This window comes from Macrobrachium rosenbergii, chromosome 58, assembly GCF_040412425.1.
Source record: "Macrobrachium rosenbergii isolate ZJJX-2024 chromosome 58, ASM4041242v1, whole genome shotgun sequence".
Classification (NCBI taxonomy): domain Eukaryota; kingdom Metazoa; phylum Arthropoda; class Malacostraca; order Decapoda; family Palaemonidae; genus Macrobrachium; species Macrobrachium rosenbergii.
The window spans coordinates 22,827,492-22,854,892 of record NC_089798.1 but is presented as its reverse complement, the minus strand read 5'-3'; the positions used below and the strand labels follow the sequence as shown (position 1 = coordinate 22,854,892).

The 27,401-nt window shown below is 40.9% G+C and overlaps 1 protein-coding gene across 1 annotated transcript in view; it reads right to left on the bottom strand.

The window, feature by feature from the left end:
• rb (adaptor related protein complex 3 subunit ruby) overlaps positions 1-27,401 on the bottom strand; it is an 819,028-nt gene that overhangs the window by 183,032 nt on the left and 608,595 nt on the right. The window lies entirely within an intron of this gene.

Genomic DNA, 27,401 nt, shown 5'->3' with positions numbered 1-27,401 from the left:
GAGGAAACAGATAGATCCTTTTCCACTTGTTCCAATCCATTGACATTGCATCTGTGGAGTGTGCTAGAGGGTCCAGGTTGGGAGCCACATAACAGGGAAGTTTGTGGTTGCATTCTGTTGCAAAGAGATCTACTTCGAGACCCGGAACTTGACTGCAAATCCAATTGAATGAAGTTTTGACCAGGGACCATTCCGACTCCAGCGGAGTTGTCCTGGATAGGGAATCTGCAATGACATTCCGGACCCCTGCTAGATGAGTCGCAGACAGATGCCACCAGTGTTTGTTTGCTAAGGAAAATATTGCTATCATAACCTGGTTGATCCGGCTCGACTTGGAACCCCCTCTGTTTATACAATGTACCACCACTGCACTGTCCAAGACCAGTCTTATATGGATCAGACTGTTTGGGCGTAGCTTCTTCAGGGTTAGAAAGACTGCCATAGCTTCCAGAACATTGATATGGAACTGGCGGAACACAGTGGACCAAGTCCCCTGAACTTTCTTGTGTTGAGAGTATCCTCCCCACCCGCTTAGAGAAGCGTCAGTGTGAATCACTAGTGCCGGAGGGGGAAATTGAAGCGGTACTGAATTCGATAAGCTCTTGACTGTTGTCCAAGGCCGAGTCTCTTTTTCAAAATTACGGAATTAGAGACACCTTGTCTCTGAACCTGACGTTGGCTCGGCTCTGCCATACCCTGTTTATATCCTTCAGTTTGGATTTCAGTAGAGGATCCGTTGCCGAAGCAAACTGAAGAGAACCTAAGACTCTTTCTTGGGTACGGCGGGAAGCTTTCTTGTTCCTGAGGAACTGTCTGGTTGCCTTGGCTATTTCTCTCCGTTTGGCCGGCGGAAGAGATAGTTTGTGTGAACGTAGGTCCCACTGGATCCCTAACCATTGAAAGCGACTCTCCGGTACTAGGAGGGATTTCTCCCTGTTTATTTGAAAGCCTAGAGATTCCAGAAAGCCGATTACTATGGCTGTTGCTTTCCGGCATTCGTTGGTGTTGGATGCCCAAATGATCCAATCGTCCAGGTATGCGGCCTGCATGATCCCTTGAGACCGTAGTTGCTGAACTACCGTATCTGCCAGTTTGGTGAAGATTCTGGGGGCTATGTTGAGGCCGAATGGCATGACTCTGAACGAGTATGCTTGATTTCCCAGTCTGAACCCCAGCTAAGGAGAGAACCTTCTCGCAATCGGGACGTGATAATAAGCGTCTGAAAGATCTATAGAGGTGGTTACGGCTCCACGGGGCAGTAGGTCCGAACCTCGTAGATTGTAAGCATTCGAAACTTGTCGCATTGAATGTAAGAATTTAGACGGGACAAGTCTAGAATTACTCTTTGTTGACTGGAACCTTTCTTTGGAACACTGAACAGTCTGCCTTGGAATTTCAAGTGTCTCGCTTTCTTTATTGCCCTCTTTTGTAATAGATCTTTCACGAAGTCCTTCAGAGCCTTGGACGGTGATTGATGGAACCTGACTAGGGAGGGAGGACTCCTGCACCAACTCCACCCCAGTCCTTTGGAGACTATGCTCTGGGCCCAGGGACTGAAGTTCCACTGGTCCCGAAAATTATACAACCTCCCGCCTACCTGAGATATCTCACTGGGCGGGAGATGGTCTGCCTCCTCTGGAGCCTCTGCCTCCCCTTCCTCGGAAGGAGGAGCGAGGTGCTCCCCTGCCTCTGTAGTATCCTCTGGCCCTAGTTCCCCTTGCATTCTGGATGGACCGAAATGCCCCCTGGCTTTCATATGAAGCATTGAAAGCCGGGGAAGATACATACGAGGGGGCAGCGAGAGACTGAGGAGCTGGCTGAACCAGCACATATTGAGGCTGAGGCTGAGCGTGTGAGGTTGAAGGCTGGCCGGGTGCGGGGACCTGGACAGCCTGCAAGACAGTCTGAGCAGGAGCCGTTTAAACTTTTTTGAATTTCTTACCGGACTTAGGATGGGGTCCGGCAGGTCTCAGTTGCTTGCGCTTGTAGGCAGGCCCCAACGGGAGCGAGACTCTGATTGGCCCTAGTTGCTTCAGCTAGACCGCATCAACCTCTTCTTGAGGGGAAGAGATTAGCTCCCAGATGGAGCTCTTCATAAGCCTGTTAGGCTCATGACGGATGGAAGCTGCCGAAAAGATGTGCTTCGGCTGTTCATCCGGGCCGTGATGAAGACGTAAAGGTCCTGTTGAAAACTCGCCAAGAGAGATTTCACAGGACCTGAAACAAAGTGTCTTCACTGTAGACCACTGACGTTGCCTCCGCCAAAGTCAGAGAGTTTAAGGACCTGCTAAGCCTGTCCTTAGTCTCAGCTTCAGCCTTCAGGAGCGAATCCGGGATCTTAGGGAGTTGCTCGCTGAACAAATTAGAGGCGCAGTCAGGGTCGAGTCGAGTCACTGTGAAAGTGGCCGGGGCTCCTTCCCAAAACTCAGAATCTCCGGGGAAGACAAGAGAGGTAGGATCTGTCTCCCGGAGATGAGGAAGGGGCTTACCCTCCATGCACACTTGGCTAGTGAGGGAAGCCACTTTAGAAGTGCAAGGGGTAGGGAGAATTTCTCCCAAAGAGAACATTGTAAAGGCACCCTTGGCCGGAGTGAGTTTGGTGTTCTCTGCTTGCCACTCCGTTAATGTTCTAAGCAGAGACGACTGAGCTTGGTCCCTCGGGAAGATGACCGTCTCCTTTGGGACCTTGTCGGAACGGATCCACGCCTCCTCTGTAAGCCTGGCAAAACCGGGATAAGGAGGTTCCAGACCGGGAGGGAAGAATTCAAGTTCCTCCAGCCTGCGAGTGCCTAGGCCCTCAATTGTCAGAGTACCTTCATGCTGAGGGGCATAAAGGGTCAGTCGCCAAGGGTTCCCCTTATCGAAGGGAGGAAGGCTGGAGGTGTCCGGGACGGAGAAGGGTCTGGCGGCTGCTCCGCCGCTCATGAACCCCGAGATTAAGTTCCCTTGGGACTTAACCTGCTGCAACAGGGAAAGCACGGAAGCATTGGAAGATGAAAGCTGAGAGGAGAGTTGTGACAGCTTGTCATCAACTCTCTTGTCAAGCTTCTGCATAAGAAGCTCGGCAAATGTTTCTGCATCAAAGGAAGGAGGGGGTGGAACCTCCTTGCTTTGTTTTGTCCGTGAACCCTTACCAGAAGTAGAGGCCTTGCTCGTGGACGGCACAGGACTAGGAGCCCGTGACGCCTTCGAGGGAACCCCGGAGCGGACTTTCTGGGTTTTTAAGGTCTTTTTCTTGATAGATTTGACCTTAGGGACGGTAGACCTTGCACCGTCCATAAGGCAAGAGGATTTCACGAATCCCCTGAAAGAGGAAGCAGAAGAAGAAGGAGAACTAAAGAGATAGTCACCTGCCTCACTTACCCCCTTACCTGCTTGGAGATCCAGGTCCACGTTCATGGGCTCCAAGTTCAAATTAAGGGCCGCAACGTCTTCGGTGACCTCTCCGCATGCGGCTGCGTCTTCCTGGGAGGGTCGAGTCATTTCCCGGATCCCAGCGATCAAAGGGGCGGCTACCTCATCCGCAACTGACGCTGAGATCCAGGCGCCGGGGAAGAGAACGCTGCAAATGTCTTTGGAAAGAACGTAGGGTTTCCCTGCCCGGACGTTCCTCCCAAAGCCGCTGACCCAGGACTTAAGGGTCAAAAGCGAAGAGTCCCGAGAGCTGCGGTCAATCTGAAAGAAGGAGAATGTCAACTTACCAAATCTCCTAGAAGACTAATATCTTCCAATTATCCATAAGAGACAAAACTCAAAAGAAAGTATGAATCAGAAAAGGAAAATCTAACTTACCGATTCATCCAGAACCCGCTCATAAAGAGCATTGCACACCTCACAGCCATCAGGGTGCCAGACGACCAGGTCCCCCACGTGGACGGCACACCAGGAGTGGGACCTGCAGACCTCATGTCCGCTCGCCTGCTGGAGGACTGCCGTGCACCCCTGCTCCTGAAAACGAACCATCTGCAGATGGACAAGTACATGAGTATGCTGATAAGGCCGCCGGAGTAAGGTGCCGGAGCAGTGTCTTAGGATAATAAATTAACTGGGCATGTAAAAGGACCAGATAGACCCCACCGGAACATGCCGGAATGATAAGAGGTCTACTAGACCATACATGATCAATAATACAAAACACAGGGACCGCCGGAGTTAGTCCGGAGAAACAGGGAGGTCCCGTTAAAACATGCGTCAACAAAATTAAAAACAACAATACATATACAGTGAACGGTTAACTTATGATTAAGCGGTAAAAAAGTTTCCGCTTGTAGCCGGGGGAGTCACGTTGCCCTGATATAGTGACGGCGGAGGTGGTGTGGTGAGCACCGACCGACCATACACCATACCCACCGGAGTGGTATAAGAAATGAGAGCAACGAGAAAGCCCGACTACTAGCGGAAAATGCAAAATTACACTAGACAGCGAAAGATAGATACTTGGGAAAGGGACAAGTTCTAAATGAATAGAACGGAGGAAAACGTCAGTGACATGTGAAAATGAGGCAGAAGACAGTCAGGTGGAAAACTCTAACTGGCTACATGCACAAAAATGTTTCCCGCGAGGCGACGGTCTACGAGAACGACACCCTGGCTGGGGGAAAACAACACACTGACGCTAGGGAAGGGAGGGGACAGGCCAAGGGAGGGGGGACCAGTAGAGACGGCCAGGGGGTGAGTGAGCACTCCCGGGCGACATGAGTCCCACCCCTTCTCTCTCCCGAGAGGTCGAACATGTACGAACGACTAAACCGAGAGAAGAGAGGATAGGGGACCCTCAAAGGCCAAAGTGCGCAAGGAAAGGTAAAAGTGATGGTGGCCAGGAGTGGGGAGGCACCCCCGGACACCACACACTCGACAGGATGCCGACCGGTAAGGTCGGAAATCCTGTGTAGAGAGAACAGGGGGAACCAATCAATGCGGAGGAAGGGGTGTAGGCTATTAACGTAAGGAGATCAGGGCAAAGCTCTCAAACCTTGGTAAGTTAACAAAATATGTGAAAAACGAACCAAGGGGGAAAAGAGCAGGGAGGCAGGGGAAGGTGGTAGGAGGGGGATACACATGAAGCTGGAAACTGTCCGAAGATCCGGTCCGGACAAGGGTAGGCTACGTAAGAGACCCTCGCTATTCCAGCTCAACCTTACTAGGACTCAGTAGCCCAAACGGAAAGGCCGAAATAGGGAGAGGGAGGAAACGCAGGCCAAACACCTCCAACCGAACAACAACCAAAGAGAAGCGCCAACTATGAGGCCCTCCTACACACCTAACCTCACTTCCAAGGGAACAGATCACTAATAGCCTAACCCTAGGCTAACCTAACACAGCCGCCCAGCGGTCAGGGAGGTAGCTCAGGAGGGAAACGGTATCCAACAGACTAGCCTAAAAAGTTAATGTCACTAAGGTGTAAAAAAAATAAATCAAATAATAAAAGACACATGTAGAAGGGGGAACCAAACCCAACGCGATATGAGCGCGGAGGGAAAATGGCCACCTTCACAAAATAAACAATGACCATAATCTGTAAATATCTAAAGCATCCGTGCGCAAGGCATAAAATAAACCTAATAAGCATAACTGTACCATCTCAAATAATAAACCCACGAGCTGGAGGAGGTGAGGGTCCAAATATAATCCATATAAAACTGGTTAAAGAGCGGATAGGCCCGAGGGGGAAACTTGTAGCCTAAGCGACAAGGACCCGCACATCCCCAGGGAAGGGTAACAGAATTAAATAATGAATTAAGCCACTATGAATATGCTGGATAAACATAAGGCACAAAAAAACATAAATAAAAGGCAGGGGAGCAAAGCCCCGATAAAAACCCCGTACCGAGACTGAAGGTCACATGAGGCCGGGAGGAAGGCGATCGAGGCGGGCGTTATAAATCCCCCTAATTACAAAATTAGAGGGAAATAAGGAGCCTCAACCGCCTAAAATAAAATAAAGAGATGGTACTCAACTTAGGTGATGACGAATCCTGGGATGATGCCATGATACCAAGAAAATAAGGCACAAAAAAGGCGCACAAAGCAAAAAGCTATCAAAAGCGACGCGTGCTAAAAATGGAATGTAGGTGGCGCTGGTGTGTTGTCAGTCCGCGAGTGGTCCGGGCGTTATATCGGCACCTCACTCGGTAGGACTTTTGACATCGCGAATGTCTACAGGGCGGAGACCTGTGATTGTGACAATCTCACCCTTTCACATACACGACTCCATTTCATGGAGCTCGCACTGGGGGTAGTAACTCCAGCTTGACATTTAGCTTTTCTCTGGTATATTTAGCAATAGATTTACCTAGAAATAAGTGCTGAATGGTTATTTCACCGGGTGACACAGGTCGGGAATCCCAGAAATTATACTGTAAGATTAAATAATATTTAATAAGAGCACGTTTCTCTCTTTCTCCCTTCCTATTTCAGTTCTCTCTCTCTCTCTCTCTTTTCTTACTGAGATGAGAGAATTTAAATAAATGATTTACCTAATAATAAGTACTAATTTTCAATATTATTAGGATATAACAACAACAACAATAATAATAATAATAATAATAATAATAATAACAGTATAATAATAATATATTGTAATTACGACATTTACGCATATCTATAGTAAGTAAATGAAAAAATTTAAACAAACAAATTTCACACCCAATCTTTTTTCCCAAGTCTTGGAGCTCATGGGGGAGGGGTGAACCTGTCAAATATGCCAAATAACCTGACAGCAATGGTTGGGTGGTCAGTGTTGCCAACCACTACAAGGATCCCTATCCTGAAAAATCTCTCTCTCTCTCGCCAATGGGTAGAATGTGAGAAATAAATAAATACCTAGATAAATATATAGCTTAATTAATTCATAGTGTTTTACAAACATAAAGGTACATCTTTGGAAGACAAAAAACAAATTTTTTTGTTGTGAGTTGCTTAAAGAGAAATGGATTAACATTCCTTGAGACATTAAAGATATAAACTCACTCTCTCTCTCTTTTGCCCTGCCAGTACAAGGCTGGCTGAATTTGTCGCAGTAGTAATTCTCTCTCTCTCTCTTCTGATTTGGCTGGAAGGGTTATAAGTACATATGTATATATTTATGTATATATTTTTAAGGGTACTAATGTTTAAGATGACTTTGAAATTATATTAATAACATAATTTCAAAGATTAATACAGTAACGGGATAATAATTTAAGTTTTATTTGATGTAAGATGATACTTTAAGTATAAATTTGGTATTTGAACTTTTAAGATGGGCATTTTTAGAAGGGAGGGTGTTAACTATTCGCGGGGGTCTGGTACACATCCCCCACAAATAGGGGTCCACTGTAAATGCTTGCTTTCAAAATGTTGCAGGTGCTGTACACCTCATTAGTAACTACTGTATAACGTTAAAGTTGCTTATACCTACCAGCAGACACTTTTATTTGCCTATACTTAATTGCCATATATTGCAGCTGCTGCTAAGTTAATCTTTCATGCTAACTCTTGATAAACTTCATCTCACAGCAGACACTTTTTAGCAACTAATATAACTTTAATGTACAACAAGAAAGGAAAGTTGAGAGCGAGAGAGTAAGACTGCAAATGCTTCGGGCTTTGGGCAGACATTCACGCCCAAAAAAGGCACAAATGTTTACTTATAGGGGGAGCTGCTATGAGTATTTATTTCACAAATACTCTTATACAGCCCTCTGAATTTAAAACATTACATCTCTCAACAAGCAGAGCTTTCAAAAATGTCTGGACCACCAAGAAAATAGACAAAGTACCTTCACAGCCAAGCCCCGGAAATTTCAAATTTCATATGCCTTTTGTCAAGGCCTTGACCCCTCTCTCTCTCTCTCTCTCTTAACCTCTCAATTGTACCGTCTCCCTACTGATTATTATTATTAAAATAGTTTAACCAGACCACTGAGCTGATTAACAGCTCACAGGGATGGCCTGAAGGATTAAAATAAAATGGAGTACCAGGTCTAAGCCACTGGCTAAGCACTGGGACTAAATGATGAGTGAATAATGAAATTTTAAAAATAAATATGTAAAAAGGCATATGCTTCCACACTAGAACATGCATACATTAAATACATATACTCAAGTTTCCATTGGTGCAATAGAAAAAATAAATATAAAAATAAAACTGAGTAATGATAAAAATCAGAACTTAACATTTTTAAAATCTGGATTTTTTTTATTAGTTGCCCTGTGGGTTTTTGTATTTTCATAAATCCCTTTTTATACTTTATCAATTAATTTACATTTCCTCGTGAATATTAAAATTGGGGCAATTGAAAATCTTGCAGACTTTGATCAAATTTTGCCAATCAATCCATTTCCAAAGTTGATAATCGATGTTGGTGATGTTTTGGACATTCACATAACACATTTTACTGTTATCATCACTTCGCATTCTGAGCATTCGGGATCTGGCATGTAGGCTGCTCATTACGTGTCCATGTGTCAGACGAGCATGGCCTATTGGGAGACGTGTAGAAACACTTGCGCATGTCTCTCTTTGGTACGATGAACTCCATTTTTTAACTCCAGGTTTTATTTGCTTCAACTTATTATTGTCAGATTCGTCATTCATTTAATTTGTCACTTGTTTATAATGCCTATTTTTGTGTGTGTTATATAATCATTAAGAGGGATAGTTACATCTGATCTTGTCATATGGGCTGCTTCTTTAGCTGCTTTATCAGCTTCTTCATTTCCCTTAATCCCTATATGGGCAGGGATCCAACATATTTCTATATTCTTCCCATTATTATTCAACTTATGGAGCGATAACTTTGTTGTACAATATTATTTTTTGGTTTATAATTCTGAATGGCTTCTATGGCACTTCAAGAGTCGCTAAAAATCACAAAATTATTACATGAAGTTTCTTTAATTGTTTTTATGGCTGATGCTATTTTATCAGGTAGAGAGAGCTAATATGTTTTGGGATACTGCAGCTTATCCCACTCCATATTGTGATTTAGATCCATATGTGTATACTGTATTGTGTAATGTGGACCTTTTTGGGTTACACTGTACCGGGTGTTTCGAAATTAGAGCGCCCCCCCTCCACAGAACAAATGGAAAGTTATGAAGTTTTCTGCTATAGCCTATCTCCAAGTATATTATTTAAAGTTTCTATTAAGCTATTTTTCATTTTACATTTTTTGTATTTTCAGACTAAGTGACGGAGTTAGATACAAGCATGGCTAACGACTCGGAGGAAATCAGATGGATTGACCGAATCTGGGCTACAACCTTCAGAGAGGCCAGGGATGCTGGCGCATCCTTCAATTCATGTTCCCTGATAGCTAAATAGATTAAAAGAGATGAATCCTTTGTTAAAAGAAACTGGAACAAAAATCCGTATGACTGATATCGCGAAAAGAGTGAGAATCTTGGAAGGCCTGAAGTCCTTCCTCAGGAGTCAAAAGACATCATAGCTGAGGCAGTGGGTAGACCAAGAAAAGTCTTTACATAAATTGGTGCTTGAACTAGCAACAAAAAGGGGAAAGAAGAGAAGTTATAGTGCTGTATATCATGAGTTGAAAAAATCTGGTATCAAGCCATTTCATGTTATCAGCAAGCCCAACATCACCCAGCAACAGAGAGAAGACCGTGCATTGTTTTGTGGTTCATTTCTTAAAGATTGAGATGAAGCTGACTTTCTCCATGTTGCTGCATCAGATGAATTCTTCATTTACACAGTCAGGAAGCCAAATCATAAAAATGACATCATTTGGGCTGCAAAGTTGGATGATATTAGCGATGATGTGTGCTATTGCCAAACAGTTAATGTGGATCATCAAAGAAAAAGGACAGTCATGGAATGGCGAATACTTCAGAGAAACTGTGCTTACTGGTGGAGTATTTCCTTTCCTCAAAGATCCTGAAATGTGTTATCTGTTGAAGAAGTCACATTTTTGCATGATAAGGCACCATGTTTCAAGGCTCTTCAGACACAGGAGCTGCTTTGAAACAGTGGTAGCGATTTCTTCTTGTCAAGTGAATTTCCAGGTAGCTCCCCTGACCTTAATGTTTGTGAAAATACTGGTAGTATCTTAAAGGATAGTGTTGAAGCGCACACAGTGAACTATGATGGTATACCAAGCCTTGACGACCTGCGAAGAGAGGTGACCAAAGTGCTCAGGGAAATGGAGTTGGAGTCTAAGCTTTTTTGCGATTTGCTGAAATCATACCCCTCAAGAATGCAGGCTGTGGTACAGGCAGATGGAGGCTACACAAAATATTAAATACTCAGAGAGAAACTTAAATAATTACCTGTTCTGAATTACTTTTGTTTTTGTCCATATCAATTTTAGTTTATGCTGTAGAGGGGTGGGCTCTAATTTCAAAACACCCTGTATATTCTATTGTACGTTTTCTATGGTGCTCTGGGGAATATGAATAACTTTTTGATAAATATTTTAAGTGTTGCAAATTCTTATTTTATTCATAGTCCAAGAGGGAAGTAATTTTATTATTGAAGGCAACTGCATATTTATATTCAACGACTCGGTCTTCTAGATCTAACAGGGAAAGATGGTAAGTGATTGTTTATAAATACATCTCTTAATTCAAATAATTTTTTTCTTGGACAATCACTTGTCTGAATTCTCAGGGCACTCTTCATTGTTACAAACTCTCTATGGAGAGACAGTGGTAGTTCACCACATTCCACTAGTAAAGATGAGGTTGGTGATGATCTAAAGGCTGCTGAACACATTCAAGGCCTTCTTTGTGAATTGGTTCCAAAGCTTTCAGAGCTGCATCCGATGCTGAGCTAAATATTTCGCTTCCATGGTCAACGACAGACAGCACTGTTGCATTATACAGTACAGTAAGGGTATGTCCATCAGCTCCCCAAGTAGTGTTCGATAGTTTTTAATTAGATTTAATGCGATTTTATATTTTGATAGTTTTTAATTAGATTTAAAGATTTTATATTTTGATTTCATGTATGTTATGTGAGCTTTCCAATTTAGGTGAGTATCAAATACTAATCCTAAAAATTTTGCAGTTTTGCCAATTGGTATACTATGAATTCTAATTTTTAAATCTATTTCTTCACCTTTCTTCCACTTTTTATTTTTATAAAACACAACTGCTTGAGTCTTCTGTATGGATAATTTAAAGCCTACGGATGAGTTCCATTCATCTATTTTTATCATAGTTTTATTAGTGATTCACTCTGCATGTTGTATGGGAGATGCTGAATAATATATGGCAAAATCATCCATATAGAGGTTACTTTTTATTCCAATAGGTAGATTATTACCGATATCATTTACTGCTAAAGCATACAGCATGCCACTAAGGACACTTCCTTGCGGAATACCATTTTCAAGTGGAAATGATCTGGACAAAAAAGCCTCCAAATTTTTATCATTCTGCCATTTTGGAGCCATATTTCTTCCGTCAGATCGGCGTACGACGCGTCGTAACCCCAGAACATGCATTGTAAACCGGGAAATAATTTCTGATGAATATATTTGAAAAGCGTTGTAACCTCGGAAAGTTGGAAGCCGGACCCATCGTAAACCGGGGACTGCCTGTACTATCAGTGTAGGTTCCTTGGCACTTTTAAGTATTTTTTTATCAATGTCATAATTTCTATTAGGTTGGTTGAATAAATTACAAATTTCATAATTATAATTTTTTATTAGGATTTTAATACCTGATATTTGCAAGTCAGTAATGTTTACAGGTACAGTACTTTGTCATAAACTACTTTGTTATGTACATATATGGCTGTACCTAAATTTCCTTCCTCCACTCTAGATGTAGACACTAAGGTGTATTTACCTACTGTTGACACAGTTTTGTTGACATGATGTAAGCATATCACTGGTTCATATTCTTTTAATAACCGTTGTACTTCTAGGTGTAATATGGTCAGTAGACCATTTACGTTGCATTGTATAATATAGCCACCGAAAATATTATATTACCGTATAGCGGTCGAGTTTTGCTTACTTGTTTATATTATCAATTTGGATTTTCTTAATAAACCAATCACGCATTCATTTGTTTTTCTTTATAATATGTTAAGTGCTCAATGCACGTGCAACTTTTTTCATGGGTGCTCAAACCTTTTTTTCTGTATTTCATAAAATTTCTTATAATGTTTGTTAAACCATCTTTTCTTATGTTTTTGTTATTACTGAGCAATGCACTGAAACAATCATTACATCCACATGTGTTATGTATATTTCTTGCTTCATTTGTTCTTGTTGCACCAATTACTGGTGATGGAGTAATCTCTTCTCCCTTGACACAGTCATTGTTATCTATGGTACGGTTCTCATCCACTTCGGTGTTTTGGATATCTGCATCCAGAGGTTTTACTATTATTTTAGGAGATAAAGGTATAGTCTTGGTTTGTTTTTTTCTGTTCTTTCTTCATATCCTTTGTCTTTGGTTTGACCAAAGTTTCTCTGGTAATAGTTGGTTTCTTCGTTTTATGTGGCGTTCTCTCCAAAGGTCTCTTTTTATCTTTAATTTCCAGCCCATCAAGACATTCCTCTCTTACTTCTGTAGTAGCATCCTCCTGTGCTCCTATTTGCATTAATATTTCAACTGAATTTGATAAAATGTTATCCATACCATTTGTACCTGTTTCTTTATTCTTTACCATTTTAGTTTGTTTCCCTAAAGCATTAATTTCTTCTTGAGATTTACTTTTCTGTGCTTTGTTACTGCTATCTGTATGCGTTTTTGCTTCATTATTGGTTCTTGTTATTGAAGAATATATACTCGTATATGTTTCTTAGATGGATCTTGAATTCCTCTCACTTTCAATTCCAATTTAGCCTCTTTTATAGACATCCCAGCTCTTTCTTGTAAGCTTTTCAATTCTGTATTGGATATATAATATAGTACATGCATTCTTCGGAACTTGAGTAATGATCTCGCCCACAGTTTACACACTTTAGCTCACTACATTTCCATTGTGTGGCATGTTCGTCAGATCCACAATAAGCTCACATAGGTCCATTTTGACAGTTTTTCTTTGTAAGCCCATATTTACTACAGTTTTGACATTGTAGTGGCTCTGGAACATAAAGTCTCAGTTCTCTATTTTGGCCGAAAATTTTTATTTTTTGCGGTAGATCTTGACCCTCAAATTTTATTTTTGCAATTCTTAATCCTTTATTATTCTGTTTACTTGGTATTATATATACCTCACAATCTTTGACTTGGGATATCTCATTTTAAGAGAGTCCAACAGCATATTCTCCTCGACTGCTTCATTATTTTCAGGAAGTACAATAGTACCCTGAATGCTGTTCATAGTGTCATGCTTCTTTACTTTTACATTCACATTATCAATTTGTAGAGATAAATAGTCTTCAGACGTCTTTATTTTTATTTGTTTGAATGACATTTCTGTCACTGGATGTCTTTTTAGTAAGCAGTTTTCCAACTTTATGGCTGAAATTTGTTGTTCTGTTTCCATGGTTGGAAACCTTGACCAACTTCCACTCCCAAAGAGGAAGTTGTAGTGAGTCAAGGTTGGGTCAAGGCAATATTTACTTTTCTGGGTGGTTTATATGACATTAAAGTTTTAATACCACCTTGCTGTTGAATAATTGGGATTTCCTGGGGATTACCCATTGCCATGCCAGAAGTTGTAGGGAGGTTTTCATTGACTCGCCATAAAATAGGCAGTTATAAGCATCTTTGGGGTGTATACAGCCTACTTAAGAGTAACAGTAGTAGGAGAGTACTGTAATGTAAGGTTACTTTGGGTGTTTTGGGATGATGATTTGGGGTGTATTTTTATTTGAAATATTAAATTGTTTTAGTATGATAATTTAAGGTATATTTTTGTTTGAACTATCAAATTCAGCAGTGAAATGTTAAAACAGACAGTTATAAGCATTTTAGTTTAAGGGATACAAGGTATTTGGCAGTTATAAGCCAGCCATAAGCATTTTTAGAGGGGATATTTGCATTTCTGCTGATTTTGCATTTCCGCAGTAGGTTATTGAAACCTCTCTCACCAAGGAGGCCCAACTGGGGGAGAAGCAATACCTTTACCCACAGTGGTAGTTAGTTAGTTATAAATGGTTTGTTTAACCAGACCTCTGAACTCTTTTAGGGTTCTTCTCGGGCTGGAAACCCACAGTGGTGGTAACTGCCTTGGGATCCTCACCTGGATATACACCATACCCACAGTGCCTTAAGGGTCATCAGTCCGTCGAGATCCGACCCAGCACTGAGGGCATGGCTTGACATATAAAAATTTTCCCTTGCTCGACCACAACAGGTACTCTAGTTTTATGAGTGGAATGGCATGTCGTCCAACACCACCCTCCATCAAATTAAAAGAGCAGTGAATACCGTAATCCAATGCCATGCCAAGGTTGTCAACGAAAGAGGGAGAAGGGAAGGGGAAAATTAATAGGAGGGGTAAAAGAGTTACAGGTCCCAATGTTTGGGTGAATCCACAGCAGAGGGAGTAGGTGTAAAAGAGCATACTCTCCCCGCAGTGGATCCCTAACCCACCCCACCTCATCATGGGGTTGGGATCAGGGGGGATTTCCCTGCTGAATTCGCCCTTTTGGCAAAATGCTCTCCTCTTCCAGGCAAACTGAACAACAAGGGCACAGGACACCTGAATTGCCAGAAGGCATAGGTAACGGCATCTGTGCTCCTCTGGACCTAAGCCAGTCCAAACCAAAAGTCTGGGAACAGGAAGGCATATAAGGAGGTCAGAGGTCAAGCAGAAGCAGTACTGGGCAGACCTCTATCGAACGCAGACACCTTGCCAAGCGGCTGACCCACCGGCCACCCACAGGGATCCTCTCTATCTACTGTTGACTGAATCATGCCTTATTAGTGCCAAACATTGATGTCCTTATTGATGACCAACTGGCTCTACATTCAAGACTCCTTGTCCCAGGAATTCAGGTCCTGCGTGGTATTGGAAAGTTATTTTGGCAACATCTTCTCCAACTGTATTTCCCGCTGCTCATATCCTCCCTTGAAATCCTTACTAAAGGCCTTAACAAATTGGTGTTACTGGCATTTGTGTGAAACTGCTCATAAGTATCAATCCCAGTTTGAATTATATTTTATCTTGGTTGACTCCTCTCTCAGCCTTCAGCACTCTAAGTAAACTTTTACCCATTGCTGTAACAACCCAAAGTGATTGTGTGCATTTCTATACTGCAGAACAGGTGTATGTGCCACTGTGTCAGTCTACTGTCCCACTGTGCCTCCCCCTTCATCCATCAACTCTGAGAAGATTTCCTCAGGACATAATCTTTATAACTGTGGCACTTGTTTAAGTGACGTAATCTGTAGTGTCCTTATATGTTGTTAAGCATCTTTTAAGAGGTTCTCTAAGTGTATAATCTGTATGCTTGTGACACCCTTGATTTGTCAATTAACATAAACACAGTGCCAAGGAGTCAGTGCTTAGAGTTACCTTGTGTTACTCTTCTGATTTTACGTAATTATAACTAATTAAAGTAGACCCTGAAATTTCTCTCAAAGTTCTAAATTAAGCTTAAATGATACGAATGCCCTCTTTCTCTACGAGTGTCGATAAACTACACAGTCGTGCTGTTGCAACAAGTTAAGTCAAAATCCCCCTCTCATCGAAACTCATAGTTATACCTTCAAGTTGAAAATTCTACAAGGCTTATCTCAAATTAATTTGGACTCAAACCCAGGAACAAATTCTTTCCTAGAGTAACACTATTTATTCACTAATTACTATATTTTTTCATATTGTGTTCATGGCTAAAAACAGACTTTTATAATAAAAATTATTTACAGTGTACTTATTATGATTTACAGTTAAGCTCATTCCAGGTTGGGCCCCAGACTGGTTATAGTAAAATTCGATTTGATTATCTCTCTCTCTCTCTCTCTTTAAGGGTAATGTAAGATGTATTTGAAATGATATTACCATAAAGTGTTTTTAGATGATAAAGCATATTGTACAATATTTAAAATATTCGCTACTTACTTTCATTTCACTTTCCAGTCTGAAAATATCTGGCGAATATTTTAAATATTGTACAATATGCTCTATCATTCAAAAACACTTTACAGTAAAATTTCGAATACATCATACATTACCCTTGAGAGAGAGAGAGAGAGAGAGAGAGAGAGAGAGAGAGAGAGAGAGAGAGAGAGAGAGAGAGAGAGAGAATTTTACACCTGTTATGCTAAGCCTGGGGCCCAACCTGAAATGAGCTTAACAGATACATTACTACAGTATACGTACTGTGCACTGTAAATTATTTTTACCATAAAAACAGGTTTTGACATAGGAAAAACCTATTTTTGGTGGTTGCTGTAGAGTCCTCAAGGAGTCACCCCACATGGTGTGCCAGCGCTCCATGGTGACTAGACTAGTATCAAAGAAATATTTTTCTAGCCTGGTCTTGTACCCGGGTATTGTGTTGTAATGAAAACACTATGACACATGATAGAGTATAATGGAATCAAAGATAAGAGGGCATTTTCCCTTATCTTCAGCAAAGCTGAACCCAGTTTTTCCTACATCAAAAATGTAAGAAGTGACTATTGCGCATGCACGTCTGCCATCTTGTTTACAACCAGGGCAGGCAAAAGACCAGCTCCATTGCTCTCTGCTGGTCAATGTAGGATTATCCCTTGCCCGAATCCCATGCCTTTTGTCAGGGAAGTGGGGAGGTTTGATGACTCAACAGCGACCACCTAAAATAGGTTTTTCCTACATCAAAACCTGTTTTTTGATAGAGTAGTCGCTGTTTCGTCCTCAAGGAGCTTTACAAAAGAAACTGACAGGTGACAGAAGGGTTAAGCTCTCAAAATTTTAATCCCAAACAACCCAAAGAAAAAACATTTATGGTCCGAGGTCAAGCCACAAGTTTCAAGCCCCATTCCTTATTCTAAAAAACCTTTTGGGGTTTTGGAAACAAGAAACGAGAAACTAAACAAGAACTTGCATTTTTAGGGTGAAGTTCTGTAGTGACTTACCCAAGTATGCTGGGTGTGGTTGCAGTCTTTTCATGTCTTCCCCAGCAATAGTCAGAATACTCACCCGTTAGGAAGACCCCTGGTTTTCTGCTGTAGAGCCTATGGGGTCAGGACTAACCATACCACCTACTGACATGCAGTGCAGATGAATTTGTTCGAGCTCATGGAAGTAATGTTTTAAGAACACTGTCTCTGATGCCCACCCTTTACTTTCGGAGACTTCTTCAAAAGAGACATTTCTGAAGAAGGCCAATGACGTACTTACTTTCCTTATGTCATGTGACCTACGAAAGGAGTGTGGGTTTACTTTTTTAATCGGGGACACTAAAATTATTCTTAGCCCTTGTAGAGAGAGTGGTTTATTTGTGCTAGGGTGTAGGAAAATCGGACCTTCTGGGATGTCTGCCGTGACCTTTAGGTAAACCTTAAGTGCTTGAACTGGGCATAATGTTTTGTCTGCTAAATTAAGTTTCCTTATAAGAATAGATTTCCTTCTTAGAGGATCCTCATTCTTGGCCAGGAATGATGGGCCTGGGGACAATAATAACTGATTATCAGCAGTTGGTGTGATATATTGTCCCCGTCTAAGAGCCCAGTTCACTAATACGGGCTCCTGATGCTAATGCAATCAGGAAGATCGCCTTCTGTAGCTTGTGAGTTGCGGTTGTATAGGGTTCGCTGAACTGACGGGTAGATAGAAGTCTAAGTACCTTGTTCAGGGACCAAGTAATTGGGAGTCTTTCGGGAGCGGGTCTTTGTAGAGCGAAAGACTGCAGACGGAAAGTAATAACTTCTATACTGGAGTCAATCCCGAATCCATAAAGCAAGGGTTCTATTAATGCTGTCTTGTATGACATGATTGTTGTAACTGCAAGGCATTTGTCTTTAAAAAGATATATCATAAAATTTAAAAGTGTTTCTATAGAAATTTTAACTGGGCTCTCAGTATGGATATAATCTAACCATATCTTCCATACGGACTGGTATTGTCAGATAGATGACATCCGTAACTTTTGCACTAGGTACCTAGCAATGTTGGGCGAGTAGTTCTAATGGTAGATAATGTTTAAAAAATCCATACATGAAGGTCTTGGCTCAGAAAGGAGGATGCGTAAAAGATAATCCCTCCTACTTTCTGGAATAGAACGGCGGACGACAGTGGAACTGATCTTTTCGCCAGCTGTTGAAGTGATAGGCCTGTTTGGCCAATTTGGGGCTATTAAGTACGCTGCTCCTCTGAAGGTTAGGAGTTTGCTCAAAACCTTCGAAATCTGGGACAATGGCGGAAAAAGATATATCGTCCTCCAATTGCTCCAGTCTTGTAGGTAGACATCTCTTGCTATTGCTTGATTGTCCAAGTTCGGAGATACATATACTGGAAGTTTGTGGTTCTCGTATGTGGCGAACAGGTCCACTTCCAGTTGTGGACGCATGTTGGCCATTGTTTGAAGAGTGGTTGTCCAACATCCACTCTGTTGAGGCTGTCGTTTTCCTCGACAGAGAGTCTGCTATTACGCTGAGACACCCTGTGAGGTGAACTGCAGACAGGTGCCACTTATTTACTTGTGCAATCCAAAAGATGACTAGCATTACCATATTGAGAGGAGGTGAACGTGATCCCGATCTCTTGATGCAGGACATTGCAGTCGTGTTGTCTAGAACCAACAGAATGTGTCTCTCTTCTGGAGGTTTGAGTTTTTTGAGAGACAAAAATACAGCCATCAGCTCCAGGGAATTGATATGACACTTCCTGAGAGTAGCTGACCACCTCCCTGCCACCTGACGATCCTCCCAATGTCCTCCCCCAACCTGTCAACAAGGCATCAGTGTGTATTGTCACTCTTACAGATGAGGAGTCAGGGTGATCTGTTTTGCCAGAGATTCCTTCTGGGTCCAAGGCTGAAGTATCTCCCCGACTTTTTGATTCTTTTGGCGAGATCTGTCTCACAGCTTTTGTCTTGCATGCAACAGCCAAAATTTGATCACGTTTTTCAATTGCAATCTGAGCATTGGATCTATTACTGATGCAAACTGCAGTAGACCCATCATGCGTTCTACCTGCCGTCTGGAAACTCTGGGTTGCTCTAGGAACCTTTTGAGGTCTTTTCTTATTCTGTTCTGAGTTTTGATGGGGAGAGACAAAAGGCCCTGAAGAGTATCCAAACACAGTCCCAACCACTGAAAATGTCTGCTGGGCGTGAGGCAGGATTTTTCCCAATTTATTATAAAACCTTTTGACAGAGTCTGTTGACCACTGCTCTTAGCTTTTTCAAGCATTCTTTTCTTGTGGCCCCCCAGATTAACCAGTCGTCTAGGTAAGCTATTAGTTGTATTCCTTCTTTCCAGAGTTCCTGGACAACTACCGTTGCTAATTTTGTAAAAATTCTTGGGGCAATGTTTAGTCCAAAAGGCATGACTTTGAACCTGTACGTCTCTTTCCCTATCCGGAACCCTAGGAAGGGGGGAAAGGGAGCAGCTGTAGGGACGTGCCAGTATACATCTTTCAGATCTATAGAAACTGTCCAACTCCTTTTTGGAATGACTGAACGTACTTGGGCAACGGTAGTCATCTGAAACTTTTGGCAAACAATGTACTTGTTCAATTTGGATAGGTGGAGGATCACTCTTTTTTCGGAGGAATCCTTTTTGGGAACACTGAAGAGACGTGCCTGGTGGCAAATATACGCATGTTTCTCCATGGCACCTTTTAATAGGGCCTTCTGCACGTAATCTTCTAGAGAGGGGTTTGATGCTTGGAAGAACACCTTTAAAGGCAGGGGTGGGTGGGACCATTTCCACCCCAGTCCGTTGAGAACAATGCTGTGTCCCCAAGGAGAAGACTTCCATTCCTTGTGGTGTCTTTGGAGTCGACCCCCGACCAAACAATTCCTATTGATATCCCCCTCTTCCTCTACCTTTTCCTTTGATGGGCATTGCAGGTGTTACTTTTCCTTTTCCTTTGTAAGATGGTTTTTGGACCCTATGAAAAGGATGTCCTTGCTGATGTGGCTGTTGCTGTCCTTTTGAAGGGGGTTGTCCTTTCTAGCTACCTACTTGTTTATGAGGAAAAGATTTGGAGGTGATTGCAGGCTTATATGATTTTTGATAAAAGCGAGCCTTTTTTGAGTTGGGTAAAGGGAAAATTTTTTTTTTCCCCTAAATTCTCCTCTTCCCAGAAGAGCACACGCTGTACAATTTTGTTGTCGTGCTTGCTCATTGACTTATGTTACCACAGGGTCCTCAAACAGGTCCCTACAGAAGGGATTAGACTGTAAAGCAATTACATTAGGGAGTGACTTGTTGGAGCATTCCAATGTTTCCATTCGCTCTTTTCAGCGCCAGTCTAAAAAGTCATAGAGTGCTTCCCAAAGAGGTTCTCATCAGACTTTTAGCCACAGCAGCAAAAAGTGTCCTGGAGTCCTCTGGAAGCCTTTTGGTGACGGCTTCTAGCAAGGTGGAGGAGGTCAAGATACTAAGATGAGTCCTAGCGCGGAATTCTGATGAAGCTGTCTCATCTGAGATTCTTCTCATAGGAGTCCCAAATTGTTAAGTAGCAACATCCAAGGGGAGCTTTTTCCTTTCAAAAGGGAGCTGAAGTGTTGCCCACTCCTTGATGGAATTTTTCGAAATCGGGAGGACTGTGACAAATAGTTTTATTTCTGCCATTGACTCCCTTTTCTAGTTACTACATAATTATGGAAGTTTGTCTTCACGTGGTTAATTATTTTAAAGGTGAAGGAACAGAAGGCTGGAGGTACTTGGTGAGCAAGTTGAGTTTTATTCATGATGGGAGTATAGATCCACCTACCGCTGATCTGGTAAAAGGCGTCATCAACAGCTTTTAATGCTGTATTCCCACATAAAAGAACTGTTTCCTTTTGAGGTTTCTCCATGTCTGGCAAAGGTGGAATCAGACATAAATCTGTATTAGGGAATACTGCCCTGTCTCTAAACTCCACATGTACAACTTCAACCACAGTTTTTCTCTCATTAATCAGATACTTACCATCAGGAGAGAAAATACACATTGCAGCATCTCGCCAAGGATTATTAGTATTATCATCAGGAGAGAGTTTTGGAGCCCCTGTTGTGTTATTGACCTGAAGCTTTATATTTAACCCTGGATCTTGTTTGGTCAGAGTTTGTTTCCACTTTCCCTTTTCGATTGCAGGATGCAAGACTTTTACACTTTGGAGTGTACATCGCTGACTTTATTTCTTTAATTTCCTGTTCGGAATCGTGCAAAATGTCCATTATATACTGCAGTTCTGTGGCAAGGGCATCTTTGATATTAATCATAATTTCCTTACGGAACTGATCAAATGCTGCAAACTGTGTATCCCTTTTGGGTGAGCTTGCATATTCTGACTGAGCGTCTACAGCCAAACTGTGACTGCCTGTAGCCCAGGGGGCAGAGGTCCTGGGTGAGTTACTATACCCCTCTGAACATATAGTCATTTCACTTGGGGTTAATTGAGTCCTTGTATCCCTTTGGAGGGAAGGATCCTCATCAGCTTCTGAAAGTTGCATGGGGAACTGAATTCCTTCTGGAAAGTTTCCCCCCGGTAAGCTGAAGACAGTGTCCCTGATCCTTCTGGGTTCAGCAAGGTCATTTCGGTAGCAATATCAATTTCATCTAAATGATAATCACCTCCAAGAGGAACTTCCTCCATTTTCTCCGCAGGGTTTACCTGGGAGGTACTGGGGACTGATGTTACTGGGTTTTGGCCCGAATATGGATCCTCTGAGAATGGGTTAAATATATGCTGCCGGAGTTCTGCCGGAAAGATATAATCTCCCCCTTCCTCTCCCTTGCTGAACCCTAGGACCCATCGCAACAGCCTGAAATGAGCTGTTTCATCCTTAAAACTTGCTGCCAAGAGCACACTGCAAATTTCGCATATATCTGGCGACCAAGCAAATCTGTCCTGTTTTTTGCAAGGACTATGCTCATGGCAGGTGGAATGGGCCGTACCCACTGGCAAAAAGCGAACCACGTAATTTGCTACAGAACACTTGAGCTGAGGGTCCTGCATAATGGTGGCCCTGTAGTGAAAGAACCGAGTTGTTATTAAAAACTAATTTAGAATAAATTGTTTTTTGAAAGAACAAACACTTTTGTAAAAAACCTCGTGCCATTAATACATTACATCTTACAGGTTAATTTGGTTACCATACATAAATGTAATACCTGTTATAAAATATCCAAGTTAACTTAAACCATTCTAGGTTTAGATTGACTGACAGCATATAGGGCTGCATTACTTGAACTGTTAGTCCTTTTGCAACGGCTATGTGAAATTTTAATTCTAAATTGTCATGCCATAAGGACTATTCTATACACTAATTTGTTTCATAACTAAACCAAGCTACTGTTTTGAATGGCTTAGTTTCATCCTTCTAGTATAATCTACTTTAACCTAAGCATAGAAGATCTCTTAGAAGAACCTCGCTTAACCTATTCTAGGTCATTTCTTATTCTAGGTTTAATTAAGAACCTAAGGATATAAGCTACTCCAAAAATTAATCCTCTTATCTGGCTTTTTGTTTTATATAGCTAAGACTACATTTTTGTCTGATACTCAGAAGCGCTGTTTCGAAATTAACAGTAGGAACAGTCTCTTGAGGGGTTTCCACTTAATCTAGTTAGGCTACTGCCTGTTCTAGGTTTATATCACTTGTATGGGTATAGGTTTCATAAGACATTACAGTGGTCTGGTTAAACTAAGATATACTTACATACTAATGTTACTGACCCTAGAATACTGTTTATATGCACTACTGGGGTTTTATTGTTCTTTCTTAGCCTAGTATAGGGTATTAGCTGATCCAGACTTTTATACAGGGTGTTTCAAAATTAGAGGCCTCCCTCTACAGCATAAACTAAAATTGATATGGACAAAAACAAAAGTAATTCAGAACAGGTATTTAAGTTTCTCTCTGAATATTTAATATTTTGTGTGGCCTCCATCTGCCTGTACCACAGCCTGCATTCTTGAGGGGTATGATTTCAGCAAATCGCAAGCCTTGGTATACCATCATAGTTCACTGTGCACGCTTCAACACGATCCTTTAAGATACTACCAATGTTTTCACACACATTATGGTCCGGGAAGCTACCTGGAAATTCACTTGACAAGAAGAAATCGATACCACTGTTTCGAAGCAGCTCCTGTGTCTGAAGAACCTTGAAACATGGTGTCTTATCATGCTAAAATGTGACTTCTTCAATAGATAACACATTTTCAGGATCTTTGAGGAAAGGAAGTATTCCACCAGTAAGCACAGTTTCTCTGAACTATTCGCCATTCCATGACTGTCCTTTTTCTTTTGATGATCCACATTAACCGTTTGGCTGTGAAACAGAGAAAATTCCCAAACATTTAGGAAATTTCACAACTTGGCGAGAAGCGCCTTATCGCTGATATCATCCAACTTTGCAGCCCAAATGATGTCATTTTTATAATTTGGCTTCCTGACTGTGTAAATGAAGAATTTATCTGAGGCGGGACCATGGAGAAAGTCAGCTTCATCTCAATCTTTAAGAAATGAACCACAAAACAATGCACGGTCTTCTCTCTGTTGCTGGGTGATGTTGGGCTTGCTGATAACATGAAATGGCTTGATACCAGATTTTTTCAACTCACGATATACAGCACTATAGCTTCTCTTCTTTCCCCTTTTTGTTTCTAGTTGAAGTGCCAATTTACGTAAAGACTTTCTTGGTCTACCCACTGCCTCGGCTATGATGTCTTTTGACTCCTGAGAAAGGACTTCAGGCCTTCCAAGATTCTGACTCTTTTCATGATGACAGTCATATGGATTTTTGTTCCAGCTTCTTTTAACAAAGGATTCATCTCTTTTAATGTATTTAGCTATCCAGGAATGTGAAATGAAGGATGCGCCAGCATCCCTGGCCTCTCTGAAGGTTGTAGCCCAGATTCGGTCAATCCATCTGATTTCCTCCGAGTCGTTAGCCATGGCTGCATCTAACTCCATCACTCAGTCTGAAAATACAAGAAATGTAAAATGAAAAATAGCTTAATAGAAACTTTATGTACTTGGAGATAGGCTATAGCAGAAAACTTCATAACTTTCCATTTGTTCCGTGGAGGGGGGGCCCCTTCTAATTCGAAACACCCGGTAGATCACACTTAAATATATGGGCTATATAAACTTAGCAACTTGCTAATAAGTAAACACAGTTAGGCTACTATTTTTGTCTACCCCAGGCTGACAATCTCCCTTGTTAGCATCCAATCCTAGGTTATTTGGTCTATTATATCACTTAGTCTAATCTAGGATACTGCCTAATCTGGGCTAATTATTTCACGAGGGTATGGTTACATAAAACACAATTGCCTTACTACATAGCCTTGAGGCTAGGCTACCATCTCATTTGGCACAGGTTACTATTTTCATCTAGTTCTAGATTACTATCTAGTAAAGTGATTGTCCAATAATGGGATGTTTTTGTGAGTTTAACTTAAACTAATATAGCTACTGCCCAGTCCTGGATTATTTTAGATCATACGCAAGTATAGAGATTATATAGAGGGAAAAATTTTTAGTTTCCTGTTTACCGAATTCTAGGATCGTTGGTGTAAACTGGGCTGTTGCTTAGTTCCATAAAAGAATATGTCTTAAAAGGTTCTTACTTACCTTAAATTGGGTTACTACCTAATCCAGGTTATTTAAATCACCTTTAGGATATGTAATCCTAGGATATAGGCTACGGACAACATCTACTATATTTACATTATTCACACTGAATTTGTTAGGCTACCGCCTCATGTAGGCTACCGCCTAGGTTATTTTGGACATTGTTATCTGAAAGGAATATCTAAATTAATACTAAATTGTGGAACATTTCTTTAGTTACACATTTTAAATTGAATGATCAAAAAATCAAATTTTTAAAGCTTTCGCAAGTAACAGAGATCATGAGAGGACACCCACATGACCATGTACTCCGAAAACAAAGTCTGGTTTTCAGGATTCTGTACACAAAAAACATTTGTTCTACAGTTATAACTAACAATTTTTAAAACTCAAGCTTAAAAATAAGCACTTAACTTTCACATTCGGATGTTTCCATAATACTTGCTGCTTTCTACTCTCTTGAAAAGAGTAAGGAGCAATGAACAGTCGTGCATATCACTTGCGCTAGCAGAGGGTAATGGAGCTGGTCTTTTGCCTGCCCTGGCCATAAACAAGATGGCAGACGCGCATGCGCAATAGTCACTTCTTACATTTTTTACGTAGGAAAAACTGGGTTCAGCTTCGCTGAAGATAAGGAAAAATGCCCTCTTATCTTTGAGTCCATTATACTCTATCACGTGTCATAGTGTTTTCATTGCAACACAATACCCGGCTACAAGACCAGGCTAAAAAATATTTCTTTGATACTAGTCTAGTCACCATGGAGTGCTGGCACACCATGGGGGGGTGACTCCTTGAGGACGAAACAGCGACTACACTATAAAAAATCTGTATTTAGTCATGAACACGATATGAAAAATACAGCAATTAGTGAATAAAATATGTTGCTTTACGAAAAAAAGCTTATTAGTGATAATTTTAATTGTTTTTACCAATGTACAAGGTAAATGGGACGACTTCAATACTATGAGAGAAAACGGCTATGCTTATGAATATTGTACAGGGGTACGTAACTTGATTAGCCGTCAAATGCTCTGCAAGACAGATTTATTGAATTTGTATTAAAGATTTGTTTAATTTGTATTAACATTTTATAAATACTTTGCAGTGTTTGCATAAATATTAATGTTTTAAAAATAGTAAATCATTATTTTAACCATTTTAGGGGGCATATATACATAAGAGTAACAGTTGTAAAAGGGTACTAATCTAAGATGACTTAGGGCCTTATGTGATGATGGTTTGGAGTGTATTTTTGTTTGAACTGATATTAAATTGTTTTACAGTAGTATGATTATTTAAGGTACAGTATATTTTTGTTTGAACTATTAAATTAGGCAGTGAACTGTTAAAATAGGCAGTTATAAGCATTTTAGTTTAAGGGGTTTAAGGTATTTGGCAGTTATAAGCATTTTTAGAGGGGATTTTCCATTTCCGCAGTGGGTTCTGGAACCTATCCCCGCAAAAACGTGGGGAGCACTGTACTTAAATGCATATGGTGGCTGATCAGCTTTTTTTTTATATCAAGATGATGTAACATGATAATATAGTAAAAACAGATTCAGTACCTATGATATCAATTTCATTACCATTACCTTCATCTTAAATACAGCTGTAATAGCCTATTTGACTTATGCAAATGGATACTGTAAGTTTAACACCCAGCCTAGGCCAATATTACACACACATTTTGTATCTTGTGTAGTTATTATTATTATTAAAATAGTTTAACCAGACCACTGAGCTGACTAATCAGCTCTTATAGGGCTGGCCCGAAGGATTAGGATGAAATGCCAGGTCTAGGCCATAGGCCTAGAACTGGGACCAAACAGGTCATTCGAATGATGATGAATAAATTAAAATGAAGTTTAAAAGAAAAAACTGCATAACAAATACTGAAACGCATGTACAGTATACAATAAATACATTTGCTCATTTCCATGCATACAAAAATATGGTAACAACTGACAAGAAAGTTGCTGTATAAAAATGCATCAATGTGATAAAGTCATGGTAAGCTTTGGGAAAACACTGGTAGGCTACCTACCTACTTACTTAAATGTGTGTTATGAGAGATAGAGATAAAGACGGGGTTGCATTTTTTTTCACAGTATATTTTGTTACAAATACTGGGGAAAAAGATAGGTCACTGCCTTTTGCATACTGTTTACAGTTTAAAGTGTGATGGTTGTTGTTTATAAACATATTGAGTGTTTATGGTTATGTGGTACTGACAAGGTAGGGTGAGTAAGGGTGCAGCATTGCTGATTTACACCCATAGAGTTTTGTAATTGCATCTATCTGAATTTTTCCCTTATCTGAAAGGGCCTTGGCTCTATTAATCCAAATACTTGAAAGATTACTGTACAGCCATTAAAATGGAAATATGGCAAGAAATGTTGAAAGAAAACTGATTTCATACTTAAAACAATGCTATATGGTAACTTCACAAGAATGAAAATTACACTACGCAGTGCAGGCCAGAGACAAACCAAAAATAGTGCACTGAGATGATGGCAGGTTCATGATAATGGTATCACAATGAAAGAACAATTATCTTACGAAAAACACAAAACTTTCTTTGGAACTGAAAATTATATTTGAAACTAAAAGCTGTAAGGACTTTAAAACAAGAAAGAACAAGTAGATATGAAATCACATATTTGCAGCCACCCTCTCTGAGGACGATACCAAGGAAGCACCGAAACTTACAGAAAGGAAAAATCCCATTGCTTACTGTAAAATTAAAGCAAAAAGAGTGACGTAGGTAA